The sequence below is a fragment of the Monodelphis domestica genome, chromosome 8 (genome assembly GCF_027887165.1).
Source record: "Monodelphis domestica isolate mMonDom1 chromosome 8, mMonDom1.pri, whole genome shotgun sequence".
NCBI classification, from domain to species: Eukaryota; Metazoa; Chordata; class Mammalia; order Didelphimorphia; family Didelphidae; genus Monodelphis; species Monodelphis domestica.
Genome location: NC_077234.1, coordinates 244,261,023 through 244,280,941, shown reverse-complemented (window position 1 = coordinate 244,280,941; position 19,919 = coordinate 244,261,023). Strand labels below are relative to the sequence as shown.

The 19,919-nt window shown below is 36.1% G+C and overlaps 1 pseudogene; it reads right to left on the bottom strand.

The window, feature by feature from the left end:
* Positions 1-9,882: 9,882 nt before the first annotated feature.
* LOC107649792 (tRNA N(3)-methylcytidine methyltransferase METTL6-like) lies at positions 9,883-10,751 on the bottom strand (annotated as a pseudogene).
* Between the last annotated feature and the right edge of the window lie 9,168 nt (positions 10,752-19,919).

The window sequence follows — 19,919 nt, the reverse complement described above, 5'->3', positions numbered from 1 at the left end:
AAACTATTAATAAGCACATGAAAATTGTTCTAAATCTCTTATAATCAGAGAGATGCAAATCAAAACCACTCTGAGGTGTCACCTCACACCTAGCAGATTGGCTAATGTGACAGCAAAGGAAAGTAATAAATGTTGTTGGGGATTTGGCAAAGTCCAGACACTAATTCATTGCTGGTGGAGTTGTGAACTGATCCAACCATTCTAGAGGGCAATTTGGAACTATGCTCAAAGGGTGCTAAAAGACTGTCTGACTTTTGAGCCAACCACAGCACTGCTGGGTTTGTACTCCAAAGAGATAATAAGGAAAAAGACTTGTACAAGAATATTCACAGCTGTGCTCTTTGTGGTGGCCAAAAATTGGAAAATGAGGGGATGCCCTTCCATTGGGGAATGGCTGAACAAATTGTGGTACATATTGGTGATGGAATACTATTGTGCTAAAAGGAATAATAAAGTGGAGGAATTCCATGTGAACTGGAATGACCTTCAGAAATTGATGCAGAGTGAGAGGAGCAGAACCAGGAGAACATTGTACAGAGAGACTGATACACTGTGGTACAATCGAATGTAATGGACTTCTCCATTAGTGGCAATGCAATGATCCTGAACAACTAGCATCTACGAGAAAGAACACTATCTACATTCAGAGGAAACACTGTGGGAGTAAAAACACGGAAGAAAAAACAACTTCTTGATTATATTGGTCGAGGGGATATGATTGGGGATATAGACCCTAAATGATCATCCTATCAGCATGGAAATAGATTCTGATAAAAGACACTTATAATACCAAGTGGAACTGCGTGTGGGCTATAGGAAGGGCGGGGGGTGGGGAAGAGGAGGGAGAAATAGAATATGATTTTTGTAACCAAGGAATAATTTTTGAAATCAACCAAATAAAATTAAAAAAAATCAAAGATTCATCTCAGTAATTTGATGGATTCCTTTTCTTACTGATATGAGCATTTTTTTCTATAGTATTGATTACAAAGCATTGAAGACATCTCATACTTTGCAGCTCTTGTCTAACCCTTTAAAACCTATGGATTAAAACCTTTCAGTAGCCACACTCACTGGTTGCCGCACCTTCCTCATTCCTCCTCTTCTAATGAGGCAGCCTGCGACAGAACAGGTTCCCAAAGTCTCTGGCTGGTCAACAGTGAGGCTTGAGGTCCTCCTCTCAGTGCCTGGTGCCTGTAGACTCTGTGGTGTCCATTCCTTTATTTCTCAGTTTTTAATTTTTAAAAAGCCCATATCTCATCTTAGAATCAATACAACATATTGTTTCTAAGACAGAAGGGGTAGGCAAAGAGGATTAAGTGACTTACACAAGGTCATACAATTAGGAAGCATCTAAGGCCAGATTAGAACATAGGATCTCGTGTCTCTAGGCCTGGCTCTCAATCCATTGGACCAAGTATTCACTCCTTTAACCCTTAGCTATGGGCGTGGAGAGATTTCTGGAGCCAAGCGGTCAGTCAACACAGTTGCTCTCAAGGGCCCTCAGCCTCCAGGATACTAACTTCAGGGTTCCGTAGATAAAGTGAGGCTGCCATTCTTGTCCCCAGGGGCTTCCTTGTTCATTGGGCCTTCTTTGTTTTCATCCTCCCCCTGGGCCTGAAGTGGTGTGACTGAGGCCATGGAAGGTAGAGATCTTCCTCTCTAGTTGCCCATGGCCACTTAGCTTTACTTTTGACTTCTGTCCATTTTTGTCACTTTTACCATTGCTTCTGTGAAGTTTTTTTTTAATTGTGAGATGTATTACAAAGGAGACAAAGCTTCATTCACTACTCTGCCATCTTCTCACAATCTCTGAAGTAATTTTTTAAAAGGGACCATTCCCATCTATTAAATAACTATCTGTCAAATATGTGGTTCTTAGGAGGAACCACAAACTCTCTATCACTATAAAATAATGCCATTTCTCTTTCCATTAAATAGTAACTGTTAAACATTAACTCATACTAGTGATTATCCTTTTTTTGCAAATAGCCTGACTCTCTGACCATTAATGTAGAGCACAAATATATAAAAACACACAAAGGGCTATCCTCTACATATTTATATGGAAAAAAGAACGTTCTCTGAACATAGATTACATCTGAATGCATGTTTCTGAGCTTATGCAATTTCATATTTTAGGAATTGTAGAATTACACAGACTTATTTACTTCTAGATACTTTCCTGATCATCTTGTTTCTTAAACATGGCTAAAAACTGATTAAGTACAATAGTTATGAGTGCATTACCATCAGTGTCATTGGTCTGTTCACAGAGTTATCAGTTTTATTTTTCCATCCTTTTTTTACTAGGATGAGGATAATCCCTGCTGAGCATGCTTGAGGGACAGAGATGAAGAAATCTTTTTTCTATGATGTTGAGTAGGTTTTGTTCTAAATATCAGCTGAGAAGTGTCTTACCCCAAATGTTATAATATTTTAATATAAAGGATCAAAAATTAAAATGAGGTTGGAATTGGCATAGACAGAATGAAATTAAGATTCATGAGGGAAAAGACAGAATGTTTATGAAGGTCTTCATGGAACCTAATAATAGTTATAGCCCTTCCTTGAAGACTTGAGGCAATAAGGAACCACTAAAGATTTTAAAATAAGGAGTCTCATTAGGGATTTTTTTCTTAGCAGCTCTGAGGGAATGTGACTTGAAGGATGGAGAGCAGTTAGAAAGCTATTTCTATGCTATGAAGGTCCAAACTAGGGTAATGCACTTCTAAATGTAATTAGGGGAAAGAACTCAAGAGAGGTAGAAGCAAAAATCAGCAAAACTTGGCAATTAGATTTGCAGGTTGAGTGAAAAGAAAGAATCAAGGATAATACCAAGCTTATGATCTTGGATGAGTTGAATGGCAAAGTGGAAAAGTTTGGATGTGAAATGGGTTTAAAGTGGGAAGATAATTGATTGTATTGGTAACACAGAGATTTTTATGTGAGGATGAGATGAAATATCCAGTTGCAATGACTAGCAGACAACTAGAAATGGCAGAGGAATGAATATGATAGCAATTAGATTCAGAAGATAGATTTGAAAGTCATTGGCATGCAAATGATTATTGAATCCTCCAGAGGTGATAAGGTTATCACGCTATAAATATAGTAAGAGACAAGGAAAAAAGAAAAAAAAAGAAAAATATGTATCTCACATTTATTCTTGGGGGACACAATATTAGGTGTTAGAAGCTATGGATAATGATACAGAAAATGAGAGAGTAGATCATAAAACTAGGATGATAATTATTAGAGAACTCTTTCAGGGAATCAAAAACAGAATAGAGAGAATCCAACAAGTGAATGTATTTGAAAACCTTGAAATCTAGAAATGCTGATAAGGCAAGACCTACAGCATAAGGAGACTTTAAAGATGAGTGTGTGTATGTGTGGGGGAGAGAGAGAAACAAAGACAGACAGAAAGACATTAATAGACAGACAAATACTCAAGAGAAATATATACAGAATAATCAAAGAAGTAAACTCTTGAAAATGGCAGAAGAGAATAGGATGGTGGATAAAAGAAGGAAAGAAGATGTGAAATTTTAATGCACCATAAGACAAAATGAAGGAGCTAATTATAGATAGTCTTGAATCTCTCAGGAGTATAGGAATTAAGAGCCACAGGCAGAACTTGTTCTACCATTATTTGTGGTGGTCTATGGACACAAACTTGGCTCTCATTTCACAGAATATTTAGTATTTAATAGATGGCTTTTAGATAATTGATGTTTTTTTGTTGGTGGTGGTGATAACAGGATTGCACTAGAAACAGAAAAAGAGCATGGAGACTAGGGTATTTGTGCTCTCATTAGCATTTGTGGTGGGGAACACATATTACATCTGCTATAATCCTAGAGACCATTATGCCCATGTTCCCTCTCCTTAAGTCCTTAAGGCTTCCCATGACCTCTATTCCTGTGGTTTTTGCAGAGTTATTCCTAAGAGGATGAGATATCAACACCATGAATTGGTGAAAGCCTGAGAGAGAACCATTTATACCTGCCCCAACATCTAACTATTGAGGAGAAAAAGATATTCCTGATCCTTGAAGAAGGAGAAGGGGCACTGGCCAGCAGACATCTAGGGAAGAGGGAGAAGGAAAGGGCTCTCTCCTTTAACCCCAAATCCATGCCTGCGGTTAATTCTCTCTGACTGTTCAGCTACCTTCCCCCTTTACATTTGGGCCTAAGACCTTGGGGGATCATTTGTCCCCATTCCCTACTTGTGTGCCACAGTTATAAAAATGCAGTCATGGCTCTGAGTGTTACTTTCATATGCAGCAATAAACTCTGGGTGGGGCCAGGGCAGCAAATCCATGATCTCAGATCTAGTGATGGAGCAGGAAGGAGGTGTTGGGGCTGGCATCCACAATAAACATCCCTGTAACATGGTGGTAAGAGAAGTGTGTTTGTTTTGAGATGTCCTGGATTCACATACCTTTCTCATCCATGAGTGAAAATAAATTCTGGGATGAGGAGGATTCCAAATTCAGTTCGTAAAAGGAGAAGAATGGAGTAACTTCAAGTGTTCTTTGTTTTCTCCCATAAGAGATCACACCATGCTCATTAAAGTTAGTTTCTAATAATCACTACGGTTGCCTTTCAATTAGAAAACTTCGAGTTTAAATTTCTCTTCTTCTAACATGATAACAATTAGCTAACATTATTTTTCAATGAAAATCATATCTGGCAATTTTATGGAACCATTTAAGCTATAAAATACAACAATGATATATTAATTTCTTAAACTGTATGCAAGATATTGCAAGTTGTCACAGCTAATACTATGAATCATTATTCTACTGGAAACAGAAAAGCCTGTTGCCAAGGAAACTTCTGATAACATACAATATAGCTGTCCCAAGATCTTCTTTGACAAGAATTGAATTAGCTTTTGTGTTATTTCTGAATGGATAATGAAAGTGAATTCTTTAATGAGAGTATTTATAGGGTCAAAAATCTGAAAATATCTAATAACCAATTCAGTTTTCCTTAAAATGTAACAATTTAAAATAATCTCTCGAGTGCTTTTTGGGAGACAATCAAATCAAGTGAGAGAATATAGAGGGGGAAAAAAAGGAATTCTATCACAGCTTAATAATAGAGAATTTAGAGAGGGGGAGACTTTTTATTGGTAGGGTATCTATGCTGCTGAATATCACACTTAATGGTAAAAAATAATTTAGTTTTTTGGAACACTTGTTTTCAAATTAAAGAAGCTTCTTCTATACAGTAGGGAGTGAATTAGGAAATGAAGCTGCTTCGTATATATTTGGTTCTAATGTTAGTTTTGGCGTGAGTTTCTATTGTTTTATTTCTTTGTCCATTTGTCAAGCCAATTCCTACATACACTGAGGACACAGCATTATTTTTAACTTTTGGTTAGAAGAGGTAAGTGCATTAGTAGTGTATTAAGGAATCATACATTTATAAGGGAGTTGCTTCCATAACTGAGTGATGAATACGTAATTAATTAATGTTATTGCATGTCCAGAGACCTTAGGAGGGGCAGCAACAACAGGAGCAACAATGGCAATGACACTTGTAGAAACAGCAACAGCAGCATGAAGAGGAGTAGAAATAAGACTAGGAGTAGGAGTAGTTGCGCTGGTAGTAGTAGTGGTGGTGGTGGTGATAATTGTAGGAGTGGTGGTAATAGTAGTAGTGGTAGTAGTAGTAGTAGTAGTAGTAGTAGTAGTAGTAGTAAAAGAAGGAGGAGGAGGAAAAGTAGTAAATCAAGTATTTATATTGTACTTTAGTTTTGAAAATTTTAATGTGTATTAGCATACTTGATTCTCAAAATGACCCTGTGAAGGAGGGAATAATATACATTTTATAATTTCTTTAAGGGTTTTAAATATGTGTAATAATCCACACTTTTATAAATAAGGAATGTTAGACTGAAAAATTGCTTGGTGTAACTTAACTAATTGATCTATGTAGTGAATCTCAAATTTCACATCTTGCAGATGATGTTTAGCAACCACATGCATTTCCAATAGAGAAGTTAATTGTAAAATGAAAAGTTTGAGATAGATGGTTTCTAAGGTAATTTTAGCTCCAATATTCTATCAAATGTTGTTTATTGTCTCTGGGTAATCCTCATCGGTTCCTATAGAAATTTTTCCTTTAACAAATCCCCTTTCTAGACATATGCTTCTAACATCTCCCACTTGATATTTTTTCACCTAAAGTCATTCTTAAACATGTAAGATAGTTTATGTATTTGATGACCCCTTTTCAGAATAATGTCTTTAAGAGAATAAGGTAGACTATATGAGATTACAAAAGAAACTAATGATATTAAAATAAAAATTATCAATATGCTTAAAAAATTGGATTTCAAAGATCCAACTCTTATAGGCTCAAATAGAGTTAAGATGGAAGGCAATTAACAAGGATATAAACAGAATAAGGAAGATGGGGTAGAGAATTCCAGGCATAGGGAGGATCTAGTGAAAATACCTGCAGTTGGGAGATATAGTGTTTTATGGAAGGAAGATCAAGGAGGCCAGTTTTGTTGGCTGATAGGGTAGGTTCAGAAAGTGTAAGATTGGAAATACAGGAATGGCTTTGGAAGACAAACAGATGATTTTATATTTGATCCTGAAGATAATAGGCATAGCTGTTTGATGAATGAGGATAAGTATATGACATGGTCAGATATATGCTTTAGAAGGATTAATATGACATTTATACATTTGGCCAGAAGTATAACCATGAAGTTTCACTAAAACCAAATGAATATTCACTTCACACAAAACTGTAAATTAATCTATTTAAAAGGTGTACTTAAATGTAGTTGAGACAGGTGTGACCAAAGCATATGGTAGTTCTAATTTAATTAGTTTTTTTGAAAAATATGTTATAAATAACAAGGACTTCTATAGTTAGTTTACTAAGCCTGGGGGAATCAAGGCCATTGGCTCTATAAAATGAATTGATTAAATCTGTTGCAGCTGTACAGACCCACTGGTAATCTTTCAAGTTCCATTTTTAATGTTCATTCACATTTGGTCATGTCTTAAGTCAATGGAAAAATCTACAGGAAGAAATCCTTAGGTAATTTTGTCTTTGGTTTATTATACGTGACAAAAAAAAAGGCCTTGTATTTCTTTCCATGTAATTTCTTTCCGTTGGTCTTCCTGCAAAGACAATATTATTTTAAAACTTTTCAATGGTTTTGTTCAACATGAGTATACTTAAGTATAATTGGTGAACTCTGATATGTATCTATGGGCTTTAACCCTTTTCCCCTGCATTTCATTTATAGTCTTTACACTGCATAATTCAGCAACTATCAAAAGAATACAAATGTTCTACTGTGTATTTTATCAAACTCAAATATCAGAAAAGCAAAAAGAAAAGGGTAGCTATGTATCAGGCATCCCTAACTTCACCTATGCTGACATTCAAGAAAATTAGTTTCCCTGCAGATTTACTTTCCAAGACTTAAAACTTCAATTCAAATACTAATTATACATACCTTCTTACCTTACTTTCTTCAGGCCTGTCATTTAAAGCAAAACACTTAGCTAAAGTGCCTTTCCTTTGAAATGCAACAAATATTTTGACTATTATTTTTACTGTATTTGAATAGATGTTAACATCCCTTCAGTACTCAGATCCTGTAACTTGATTTCATCATATTACTTTTCTTCTTTTATCCTGACTTCTATTGTTTTTAAAGTTCTAGACAAGCAAGATTCTTTGATATGTTTGAAAGAATATGCAGACTTGCTAAGTCATTTTATCCTTGAACAATTTATTTTTAGTGTGTGTGTTGTATTGATTGAATCATTTTAGTGAAGGTAGACTAACCTTAAACTTGTCATTCCTTTATATTAGCTCTACATTAAAATCATTTTCCAATGCTTCATCCTTATATCCTTACATAGAGTATTTATATATATATATATATATATATATATATATATATATATATATATATATATGCCAGTGAGAATTTGAAAACTGTATAGCATGCATCTCTTACTCAAGAAAGTGATCATAGTAAGGGCTTATTTTCCTTAATTTTGTCAATCATATGCGCACATTTCACTTTAATCTGTGATGTCATTAATAGATAGTTTCTCCAATGATGCTTGTCAAAATCCAAGCATGTCTGCTTATGCTGTACCACTTGCCAAGTTCCCCCAAGAATTCGTTATAGGGAGTCCATAATCGCAAAGTACTCATCATGTCAAATAGATATGATGAAGATACCAGTGAATAGGGTAGCAAAATAAAACTGAATGTTACTGCTTCAATATTTTCTCATGAAAATCTCTTCCTCTTTAATATTTCCTATCAAAGATGCATTGTATTAGTTTCTTGAGGATATCTGTTTTCCAGTGTTTGTGTTATCTCTCTGAAGCCAACAATGAAAATTCAGTTTTTTAACTTGTCAATGAAATCCAACTATATTGATGGTCTAGGGAGTCATTATTACAGCTTGACTAAATCTTCTAAACACTGCTTTTAAGAAAAAAGGAAAGAGAACTCTATGCCTAATTTAAATACCAATGAAGACAGAAAAGCAGCAGCTTGCAGAACCTATGATCAGGTTGCACTTGAAAGAAGCCAGATGGCCTTCATAATCAATCTTAATGACCCAGTAATTTTCCTGTCCATTTTTATTCTGAAATAGTCATTGTAAATACATCAATGATTGCTGGTAGTAGAATTTCTTGCTAATGACACCATGCCTTCTAATGATTTGAGTTATCTGTTGTGTATTTTTAGATAATGTCAGAAAGAATCGGTTAACTTTCTTCAATGTAGTTATCCAAAATATAATTTTATAAAGTTGGTTATTCACTACTACTACTCCCAGTACTCCCAGTACTCCTGTTGTTCCTCCTCCTCCTCCTCTTCCTCCTCCTATTAATATTTCCCTTTCTCCTCTCCTCATTCACTTAGTTTTCTGACCCTCTCATCTGGGATTTTGGAAATCAGTGACTGATTCAGTAGAAGGTAGTTTTATTTTAGTTATTTAAAATTTTATGTGGCATAGTAAAGGGTCAAAGAATCAAAGAACACAGGTAAAGCCTTGCTCTGACCCACAGACATTGTTTGACTATGATGGAGTCCTTTAATCTGTGAGTTAAGACTAAAGAAATCACTATCCAATTTTCTTGGTAAAGGGAATTTTCACACTAGGATTTCCATATATTGATGATATCACAAACCTAGATTAAAACATCATGATAATATATTTTCATATTAAAGTAACTTGAAAATCAGAGCAGAGGAGAAATAAAGATGAATGTCATCATCAAATAATGCTATAATTATAACTTATGAAAATATTGCTCCATAACAAAAGATTACAAGTCTCACCATTGCCCCACTTATCTTGCACTAACTGACCATAAACCATGATGCTATTCACCAAAAGGTTTTCAAAAGTCCCTTAATTCCAGGTTGTAATGGAATTTGTTGAGTATTTCTTTTGAAATAGATTATGCTACAGAATTCCATTTAGGAAATATTTCTCTTTTAAAAGACACTACAAGAAATGAATGTCCATGATAATAGTAATCTAACAAAATTTGAAGGATAAGTCTCCCAGACCTAAACTTAAATCTTTAAATACTATCTAAGAAAGTGAAGCAGCTGGGTAGCTCAGTGGATTGAGAGCCAGGCCTAGAGATGGGAGGTCCTGGGTTCAAATTTGACCTCAGACCCTTCCCAGCTGTGTGACCCTGGGCAAGTCACTTGACTATCCTTGCCTAGCCCTTACCACTCTGCTGTCTTGCAACCAATACACAGTATTGACTTCAAGATGGAAGGTAAGGGTTTTGTTTTTTTAATAAAAATAAATAAAAACTATAAAAAATTTAAAACTATCAACTCTTAACATGAAGGGAAATTGTGTCATTGACAGAAAAATTCATTTCTCTCTCTTTATTCATTTTTCTGAAACAGTCGCTGAACTATTATTGAGAAAAAGTCACAGATGCAGGCTGGGCCTCCACCGTTGGGCAGGGACCACCCATGGCAGACTTAGGGAGGACACTGAGAAGAAGGTGAGGATGGTCTATGCTCCCACCATTGGAGGGAAGAGTCTGATTTGCAAGATAATGAAGAATTAAATTCCTACATGGTGACGAAAGGCACATGATGTTAGGACGGTGATGGAGCCCCATTCGTGAAGGTGCCCCCCGTGTCACATGGCATTATTCCGTGAAAGTTAAGGTAAGTGACCTCAGCGGTGAGGCTCACGGTGTCCTTGGAGGCTTCTGAAATTTGCTCTGAAGAATAACTCTCGGTACTCACCGGCCCTCTTTTTTTCACGTTTCTCGAAGCACGAACTCACTGACTACTTCTTCAAATCCTGCCGCCTGGACGAAATGAGCCAGGAAGACATCAGTGAAGAAATAGACCCTGGTCCATCCTGCGGGACGTAAAAGTTTTCTCCCAATCCGTTGCCAGCGATAAATCGAAGCATCGCGAGACCATTCAGCCCATGGTCACGAGACCAGACGCGTTTACCTGATTTTGATATCTCGTAAACATTTTGTAAGACCAGGTGAAGCTTGTCCGGGTGGACCGCGGAAGGCACAAATATCGAGGTGATGACGTCGAAGGAGGCTGCCCGAAGTGTTCCAGGAGGTCATCTTGGGGCAGGTCACAACGGAATGGAGAGTTGTGCTTAACATAGTCAACGGCTCGGGGTGAGAAATCACAATTGAGATCTTCTAGAAAAATAAACCGTTTCCCAACCCACAAGCCAGCTTTTAAGGATAGTCAACTTCTGATCATCAGAATCGTTAGAGTTCTTGTTCCTGTCCTTTCCAGTTGAATCCATGTTCCTGGAGCCTTTTATAGGATAATTTTTTAGCTGTGTTTCCCCATATTTGTTTCCAGGCAGGCTAGTCTTATAGCTAAAGCAGGATCAGGTGCTCACTGGCTCGTGGCAAGGAAAGCGCATCCAAACTGGGGGCAATGGAGCTCTGCATAGGTTTGGCAGGGCCAGGGCCAGGGCCAAACGGACAAGCGCCGGGATGTCCTGGGAAGGGGTGCTCCCATTCTATTTCTTATTCTTATGATCTTTATTTTTTCAAATACTCTATGAAATTTTTGATTCAATTTCATTATCTTCTTTTACCATATTAACAACTTTGTCTTTTTTTAAAGTATACTTTTGAATAAAAAATGTATGTCTATTTCTATTTGCATCTAATAAGTCTCTTCATCCTGATGTATATAGAAATACCCCAAATTGTCTTCATTCACACTTAATGACCAATTACAGAAACAAACAAAAAGCTAGATTAATTTCTGAAATATGCCCAGCAATTTCTCTTTGATTTGAAAATCTATTACATCTCATTAATTAGGCTACAGTGACACAAAATATCGCAGAGTTGACAGTTAAAATATTTTATTCTTGTTCTTTAGTTTTCTGATATTATTAGCATCCATAGCCTACATTTCAGCTTGAGTAAGATGAAGATATGTGAACAATGTGAGCTGCCAAAGAGGTTCTTCATTATGTTTAATTTGCTCTCTACATACTTCATTTCCAAAGCTCATGTATGTTTAATGCTAATTACTTTTCAATTAACAGATATTCTTTTCTTGAGATTTTAAACATGCTTTAGATACATTAAGTTACATGGTATAATTTATTATATCTTTGAATGTCAAGTATTCAACTGTTTGATAGTTTATATCCTTATTATTCCCAAATTAATTGGGCATTTAGGATTTTTCTTGTTCAAATTAAATTACTTGTTTCTAGTTCTAGTTACTAATCTATAGATTATAAACTACTAGCCTTTATATCTAAAATTTAGTTCAGGGGAAATCCAGATGACCTTTTTGGCTAGGAAAAAAATAGGAGTTATTTTTTTTTGTTCAGTACTGAGAATAAGGGATCAAACTCTGAGGATTAGCTGAAAGAAGATAGGAACAAAAAGGAATCAATGAAATAAAGCCCACTACCCACTTGTAACAGCAATATCTAGGCTGCTCTATTGGAGCAGATAAATCTCTTCTATAGCAAAAGTGTAACTATTTTAAGATGGTACACTTTATTTCTAAGTGATGTTAAAATTCTTTAAGAAAAAAAAACCCTCACTTTTCTCTAAGGGTTCAAAATAACGTCAGAAAATTAAAAAAAAATACTAAAACTGCTCCTAATTTTTTGGCTTTGGTTGTAAGAGAAGCTATTTTCTGAAAAGGACTTGAATCTACTGCTTATCAGCTTGATGACCTTGGGAAAATCACTGACTCCCACTTTCCTCCTATCTAAAATGATGCATTTGAACTACATTACCTTAAAAGTTTATTCTAGCTGTAATATTTTATTATTTCTTTTTAAAATACTGCTTGAGAAGACCAGTGCGATTGATTGTTTGAGAGTGTTTCCTGGGAATTGGTATTGCAACTCCAACTGAACACAGGCACTTTTTTCATATGCTTTCAAATTCATTCCTCTTCAGCTTCAGGAACTCTCATGGCTCCCAGGCTTGATGTCAACTTTTGATTGTGTTTTGATGTTTCTGAAGATCTGTGATTGAGTTCAATTCTCAACAGCCAAAACAGACATTTGTCATCATCTAGGCATCAAATTTCCTGTGGCACCCTTACCCACTTAATGCAGTAGCAAGGGACACGCTGAGAAAGGTATATGAGAAATGGGGAGGGGGTTGGGGGAAAACTGCAAGCTATAGTGACCTAGTGGGAGTGGTGTCACAAGCAATTACCATTATTTATAAAGATCACTCTGGGCTTCCTTGTGCTGGGTTACTGCACAACAGTTGGACAGTGCTAGAATGTTTAAGTAAATATTTGCACGCAACAAGGAGCTGTTGAGAGTGTTTCTTCTCCATTCATAGTCCCCTTGACATGAAATATTCAGCACATGAAATGTCTCCAGTGATACAGAGTGGTGGGTTTTCACTCTGATTTGATTAGCAGTGATGATTCTTTCATGAGCAGTGATTGTCCTTCTAGATTAGCATCAGCCCAATTCCTTGCTCCAGTCACGGAAGAAGTGAACGAGCAGAATAGTCACTTATGAATATATTAAAAGCTTTGGACTTTGTATCCACTTCTTTATCTACTTTCGGAATTTCTTTAAAGTATTGAGGTAAATATTACCCAATCAATTCATTCTTTAACACTTCCTTTCCTCCCTTGAGACGTGTGTAGGGAAATACCAGTAGGAAAACCCCATCTACCACTGCTGATCAATAAAAAAAAATGAAACTTATAGTCTTAGAAAATCACCAAGAGCATTGAGATGTTAAGTGTAATGCTTGCCTGTGGCCACACAGCTGATACGTATCAGAGAGGGGACTTGAACTGAAATCTTCCCGATTCCAACTATGTTCCTCTATCCTTTATGATATACTGCCTCTAATATCAGTTATGAGATAGAATAGAATCAATGATAATGTATAATTTTTTTAAACCTAGAAAGTTAAAATAATAATAACCATCCATATTTATAACTTTCTATGGTTCATAAAAATAGTTCCTTTTATAATTATTCAATTTCACAGAAAAGGAAACAAGCCTCAGGGAGGTTTAATGATTCATCCAAAATGATGCAGGTAGAAAGTGCCAAAGCTAGAATTTAAGGAATCTAGAGCGTTATCCTAACTAAGGACAATAATTTTTCCTTTACAACATATCACAATCAGAAATTATAACAGAACCTGCTCCATGGGATTGTTATGAAGATGAAAGTAGTCATATATATGAATATTCACATATATACATACACAAATCCACATATGAATATTCACATATATTAATATATAGTTCCTATATAAATATGCCATTTTGTTTAAAGGACTATGTAAATGCTAGCTATTATCGAAACAATTATAAGATATGACATTCTAATCATAAACTTTATATACCTCAGTCATATTACATATATTAACACAAAAGAAATAATAAAATCAAATTGGGTCATAACCATTTCCAAAAATATTGTGCATAAATATTTTATATTGTAAATTTATGCAAATTCATCTAATTACTCCTAAAATTAGAGCAAAAATTTTCTAAAATAAAGCCAAATGATTGTTAATAATGAAACTTTAAAGTTCTATTTTTGACCAATTTTAATGAACTAGTCCTTTTCATACAGTTACATAATTGAGAGTGATATTTAAGAAGATGGATATTATACATAGCTTTTGAAAAAGAATTAGTGCTGTCTTATATAATCATACAGGAAGACAAGGCTGTCACTATGTTATTTATGCATCTGAAGTTTTAATTAGCTGAATGAAATATTTGAATTGACTTCCAGGTACCATTCTACTTGCAGTACCATCCTAGGCCTCTGCAGTCCCTTGCACAAAGGTGCATTTTTAAGAGGCTAACATTTAAAAGTTACTGATCACTAAAGAGTACTGAAATCTGGACATTCCTAGAATGTTCCTATGATCATTTATACTAAACTTGGGTATTTGCCTTAGAAACAGCTTTCGTGTTAATGCCTTCAAAGCCTGGTTTCATTTTAGTCTACTAGACAGGAGATAAAATTCAAAAGGGAAAGCAACATAATTCATTAGCTGGCTCATATGCTCTACTCCAAAGGATCACATATGCTCTAATCACTTCCTTGGTCCTCAAAGATTTAAATAATTAATGTTAAAAAGTAGAAGATTTTATCATTTAATGTTTGAGTAGTATTTCCTTTCCTTTCCAAAGTTAGACTAGAATCAGATTAATGTTTACATAGTTAATTGTACATCCAATAAAATGAAAAAAGAAACAAGTTAAGTTGTCAAGTGTTTTAAGTATCTATAAATGTTTGTCCCTTTGTTAAGCAGTAGGGGTACAATTATGAAAAATAGCACCAGCCACCAAGGAGCTAACCATTTAATGGTACTTGAAAGGAAAAGAGAGGAATAATCATTTTAATTTACCAGCTATTTAAGTCTGAGATTGGATTGAACCTGAGTCTTCCTGAATGTAGACCAAGTATTTTATCTACTGCACACTTAGCTGCCTTTAAGAGAGATAAGGATTCTCAGAAGTGAAGGCATGATGGAATCTAACTTTGAAGAAATTTAGGGAATCTAAATGGAGAGATATCTGTAAAAGACTCAGGCAGAAGAAGAGCAAATCAGGCAATCTGGCTAAAATAGCATATACAAGAAGAGAAGTAATAAGAAATTTTGCAAAGTTAATAATAACTAACATTTGTATAGTGCTTTTATTTTAATCCCTACCTTTTATCTTAGAAATGATACTAAGGATCAGTTCGAAGGCAGAAGAGCAGTAGAGGCTAGGCAATAGGAGTTGAGTGACTGGCCCAGGGTCACGGTGTCTAGACCTCCCATCTCAAGGCTTGATACTTTATCCACTGAGCCAACCAGTTGCCTTTGTTAGTGCTTTAAGATTTACAAAGTTCTTTACATAAATTATTTCATTTGGTCTTCAAACTGTAAGACAAACTAAGGATGAAATATTAGATGATCTATCGAGGGTCATAAAATCAGTAATTATCTAATGAAGGATTTGAACTTCACTCCAAGTCCAGCACTCCACCTTGCTACCCCAGATAATCTGAAGACTACACTTTCACAAAATACTTGTAATGTGTAATCCTTATGTTAGAAACTGTCTCATGACACTAAGTTCCTGGGAAGACTTTGAAGATATCTTCTCATTCTTTCAGTTTGGAAACTTTACCCAGTAAATATGGGATATGTTGTCCTAGTCCAGGATGTCTTATACACTGAAGGTAATTTCGAGCTGGAATGAACAGAAGAAATGGTAAAGTTGTTCTCTGACCCAGAAGAATGTGGAGAGACAGCAAGGAGGATTCATTGTACTGAGATACACGAAGAGAATGCTGAACAAGCCTCAGGAGGAAAAAAAAATTCAGTTTAGTCCAGCCTCAGCAGAGTAAAAGTGGAAACCAATACAGTACAGAAGCAGCAGTGGTGGAATGAACTAAAGCCTCGGTGGCATCTCCTAGACCAGAACTGGTGAACCTTTTTAGAGGACATGTGCCCAAATTACACCTTCAAACTACCTGTGAAGGCCTTGTATTACCACAGAGAGAGGAACAAGGAAGTGCCCACGTTGATCATCTACACAGAAGAGAAGGGCATGCAAAAAATGTCCTCAGGCATGGTGGAAAGGGGAAAAAAGAGCAGCTTCCTCTGTGCTGCTGGAGCACACATGTGACATCTTCACCAACACGGTCTAGGCAGAACTTAATGGCAAACCTCCAATAGAAGGACAACCAGGTCACTTCTGAGAAATGCTCAACCTGAGACAAAGACAGCTGAACCAGTCTGAGTCAGTACAAGAATGTCTACTTAAGCACATAGACAAAATCAAGGAAAATAATGCACAAGGTAGCAAAATGATACAGAAAAGACCAAAAAATTATTGTACTACCTGAATGTAACAGGCAAAAAGAGTCTGGACCTCATATCACAAGAGATTATCAGGGAAAATAGCCCTGATATTCTTGAACAAGAGTATAAATTAGAAATTGAAAGAATCCACCTATCACTTCCTGAAAGATATTCCAAAATGAAAACCCCTAGGAATATTATAGACAAATTCTAGAGCTCCAAGGAGAAGAAAAAATATTGAAAGAACCAAAAAGTAACAATTCAAGAATCATGCAGCCAAAGTCAAGATTAAATAGGACATAGAATTCTTGGAATATGATATTCCAGAATGCAAAGTAGCTCGAGAGTATAATCCTTCAGGGGAAAATGGGCATTCAATGAAATATAGGACTCTCAAGAATTCCTGTGGAAAGGTGGAGTCAAGATGGCAGCTTAGAGGCAGCAAACATTCAGACCTCTGAAAAACCTTCCTTATCGATTACAAAATACATGCTCCTAGGGGACTGAAAATCAAACCTAACAACAAGACAGAGCCAAGGAACCCTCCTGCTAGACTCAAAGGGTATACCCCCAAAAGCCAGATTTCAAGAACATTCCAGTTTAAGGGGAAAGGAAGAAGAAAGGTCCTAGGACCCATCCCCCACCTAGAGTGCTAGGCCTCCAGCAGCAGTTGGAACTTCTGGATGGGCAAAGGCGCTAGTCTGGAGGAAGTATTTTGCGGGCAAAGTGGTGCCAAGCTCAGAGCATCCAACCCAGGGAGTGGGGAAGCAGATAGAGGAGAAATGCAGAGCACAGAAAAGGAGGCATAGTTGAAGCAGCAGAGAGACTCCATATTCCCCCTCCCCCCACCCCCGCCCGTCTCCTGGAGCTTTTGGCCCAGGGAACATCCAGCAACCCAGCCAGACTTAATCCCATCAAAGGCTCCAGAGGACAGGGAAGCTCAAGCTGCAAAACCCCTCCCCCACAGACTGCACTGAGAGATTTACTGACAAAACTCCAAGGGTGAAGGTAGAAAGAAAAGCCAAAAACCACAAAAAAATGAGAGGAGCAAGAGCTCAGGCAATTGGAGAGAGTAAAGAAGGGGTAAATATGAGCAAACAACAGAAAAAGAAAAAAGAAATTACAGTCAACAGCTTCTATATAGGCAAAGAACAAAGAGCAAATGGAACAGAAAAGGATGAGGAAACAGCAAGCAACCAAACAGAAAAGCCAGTGAATTGGATACCAGCTCTGGAAGAATTCAAAATACAATTCAAAACACAATTAAGAGAGGCTAAAGACAACCGGGGGGGAAAAAAAAAAAACTTAAAAGTCAAGATAAGTCTTATGAAAACAGAAAATAGTGTCTTGAAAGCCAAAATTAATCAGCTAGAAAATGAGGTGAAGGAGATGAAAGATGAGGCAAAGAAAATGAAAGATGAGTCAGAGAAGATAAAAGATGGCCTCCAAAGAAAGACCAGAAGGAGAAGGATGACCAAAAAGCCCGGGAAGAAATTCAGTCTTTAAAATCCAGAATACAACAACTAGAAGCAAGAGACCTCACAAGTACACTATAAAACAAAATCAAAAGAATGAAAAAAATTGAGAAAATATGAAGCATCTCATTCACAAAACAGAAGATTTAGAAAATCATTCCAGGAGAGACAACTTAAGAATTATTGGTCTACCAGAAGACCATAACAAAAGAAAAAGCCTGGACAGCATATTACAGGAAATTATCCAAGAAAACTTCCCCAATATTCTAGAACAAGAAGGAAAAGTGGAGATTGAAAGAATCCACAGATCACCTCCTGTTCTTAATCCCCAACTGACAATACCCAGGAATGTTATAGCCAAATTCAAGAACTATCAGACCAAGGAAAAAAATACTACAAACTGCTAAGAAGAAGTCATTCAGATATCATGGAATCACAGTGAGGATAACACAGGATCTGGCTGCATCTACACTGAAGTACCGAAAGGCATGGAATATGATATTCTGGAAAGCAAGGGAACTAGGTCTACAACCAAGAATCAGCTACCCAGCAAAACTGATTATATTCTTATAGGGGAAAGTATGGTCATTTAACCAAATAGAAGAATTCTAAGCATTTGTAAAGAAAAGACCAGACCTGTACAGAAAATTTGATGCCCAAGCACAGAACTCAAGAGAATCATCAAATGGTAATTTAAAAAGAGGGAAAAAAGAAAAACAAAACAAAACAAAAGTTTTTTTAAGAGATGCAATCAGTTAAAATGATATGTATCCTTATAAGAAAAGAGGTCATTGGTAACTCTCAAAAATTGTTATCATCACCTGGGTAGCTAGAAGAATTACACTTAGAGAGAACAGTGATTAACTGTATAGGATGAAAGGACAAGACATAAATATGTATATAGATATATGTATACATACATACATATATATGTACATATATATCTATATCTATAGCTACACACACACACACACACACACACACACATATATAAAAAACTAGTGTAAATCTTAAAACTGTTCAGACTGTACCTTAGAAGATTTGGTTAAGTTTTTCCCCTATTGTAACAATGGAGGTACTTGATCAATAATGTATTGAGAACTTTTAAAATTACTCCACCCTACTCAGACAGTGCCTTAGGGGAAGATAAAGTTGAAAAGTCCTGATTGAACAATGAAAAGTCCCTAACTTATACTTATAGTGAAGCTAGAACCTTAAGCTAGGTCTGTTTTAAGATCTAATACAAAAAGGTGCTAAGTAACTATAAAAGTTAAATTAATCACTAAAAGGTCAAGCAACTTACAAAAGTCAAGCTTAACAAAAGAGGTATGAAGTACTCAGTAGATTTTATCTAACCAGAAAAGATGAGAACAAAAGAAGATGAGAACTAAGAATGGGCAGTCCTGGGAAAAAGCGTCTACTGTGATTGGTAGATGTGAAAAACTTTGAGGCGGTGACATAAGAGAAAATTTCTTTAAAAGGAAGGAACTAATTGAGTTGGAGAGAGTTTTTGGATTGGAAGTTAGCTGGATTTGGAATTCGGAGGTTTGGAGCTTGATTGAAGACGATCTTGTGATGAGTGATAAAGACTGACTTGCTCTCCCTTAGGCTCAGGCATAGGTCATTTGGCATAGGCCCTTTCTACTATTTTGTCTTTCTCTCCTTCCCTTAATTCCTTCATTTGTATTAATTAAAATCTCCATAAAAACCCAGCCAACTTGGGTATTTTCATGTTTGGGAATTTTCCCATGGCGACCACTTAATTTCATATTTTTAAATCAAGACACTAAAAATTATCTTTACAGTTTGGCTGACACCCTTACAGTTTTGGCAATTCACAGACTTGGCAAACCACATTTTTTCATTGGTTACACTAGAGCTCAAAGAGAGGTTAATACTAAAAGAAATGGGAAAAAGAAATAAAAGGGGGTAAATTTATATGTCACAAAGAAGCTCATGTCTGGAAGGAGAAGAACATCAATACACTGGAAGGGTAAAGAGGTTGGGGATAGGAAATACTCAACTCTTACATGCATTGAAATTGACTCAAAGCAGTAAAAACAATCCAAACCATTGGAGCAGAGAATTGA